The sequence below is a fragment of the Simochromis diagramma genome, unplaced genomic scaffold (genome assembly GCF_900408965.1).
Source record: "Simochromis diagramma unplaced genomic scaffold, fSimDia1.1 OVJJ01000334.1, whole genome shotgun sequence".
In the NCBI taxonomy this organism is placed as follows: domain Eukaryota; kingdom Metazoa; phylum Chordata; class Actinopteri; order Cichliformes; family Cichlidae; genus Simochromis; species Simochromis diagramma.
The window spans coordinates 227,088-228,652 of record NW_024386764.1 but is presented as its reverse complement, the minus strand read 5'-3'; positions in this window follow the sequence as shown (position 1 = coordinate 228,652).

Sequence of the window (1,565 nt, the reverse complement as noted above, 5' to 3'; positions counted from 1 at the left end):
GTTTTTGATGAGGAGGATTTCTGTGGCTTCTGTTGTGATGAAGGACAGCTGTCAGTCATCCAGTGTTCAACTCTCAGGACTAAAACTCTCCCAGAGCACTGGAGCATGGTGCTGCTGATGCAAAGTGTCTCTATGGAAATGAACTGACTGACTTGGATCAGTCTGACGATGCTGTTTATCAGGAATATTCAATCCATCGTAGTATTGAGCAGATATATCAGTTTGTTCTTCAGAATATTCTTATTCCAAAATATTTTCTATTATTTAAATGTTTTGTTTTAGGTTCCTTGATGGATTCACATGTTTATCATAATATTTAGTAAGAATATATCTCGATTAATTAAAAATATGAATTAATGAGGTCACAGGTTCATGCTGTAGAGTAGCTGAGCTTAGTCTCAGAGAGTGAGGAGCTCAGACATGTGGAGGTACAGTCACTGCTCTTTGCTTCAAAGGACTTCTTATAAAACACAAAACAGACACAATCAGTATCTTTAAACGAGGCTGTTATCTCTGACAGCACTACCTATAACACCTCTTTCTGTAGCTATGATCACAACCATGTGACATGTAACAGCGGGGCAGATCAAGCATCGTTGTTCACTGCTGTTGATGTTTTTTTAATCACAAATTACAAACAATTACACAACTGAATTCCAGCTTTATTCAAATGAATAAAACTAAGTAATAAAACCCATCATGATAGAAGCTCTGTTATCATCACGCGACACTTTAAGTTCAAGAACATGTACCTGGATAAAAGCTGCTGTTGGAGGTAAAATCCACAGACTGAACTTGGGACCTTCACATTTCTAATTCTTCCAGAATTTAATGAGCAGAAACAACAACTGATTGTTTAGAATTTATGATTGTTCAGCACTTTTCTGCACCTTACTGAGTGCTTACATTTGAGTCTTTCATGCTACTCTGTATACAAATCTGTACATCTGTGTCCATAACAGAGAGAGACAAAATGGGTGTATTTGATTTGCCTTCTGTGGCGGAGGTGTGGTCCTTGGCTCATCTGCAGGGGAGGAGTGGTACAGTGAGCTCAAGGGGGCGGTACCGGGAGGCAGGTGAGCCACAGGTGGTGGCGACTGACTGATGACGCGTCTCTTTCTGTTCATCTATATAGTGAAGACAGAGTCGAGCGGGGACGGGGAGAGCTGGACTGGAACAGACTGTGTTCCTTGAGTTCATAACTGTCAGTAAAATGCAATAATAGTGAGCACAAGCATCGTGGTGTGTTGTGTACTTTTACACCTTTCTAACAATCCTATTTATGTGAAGTTGGGATAACGTTCCAAGAAACCTAAACCTCTGTGAAGCGTGAGTGAGGTCAAAGGTCATGAAGCTCAAGTGTCAGCATTATAAGTTAGCTTTTTAGGAGTTTCACCATTTTCTGTTGGTAACAGAACATGTCATTACTTCATCTACCCCATGATTGGTTGTAAATCTGAGGGTGATGGAGACCAATTAACTTCTTTTGATGAAATAATACACAGAGTTGTGTTGACTCCAGAAACACCAACAGTGACATCTGGAGGAGGTTCCCACATGGTTTT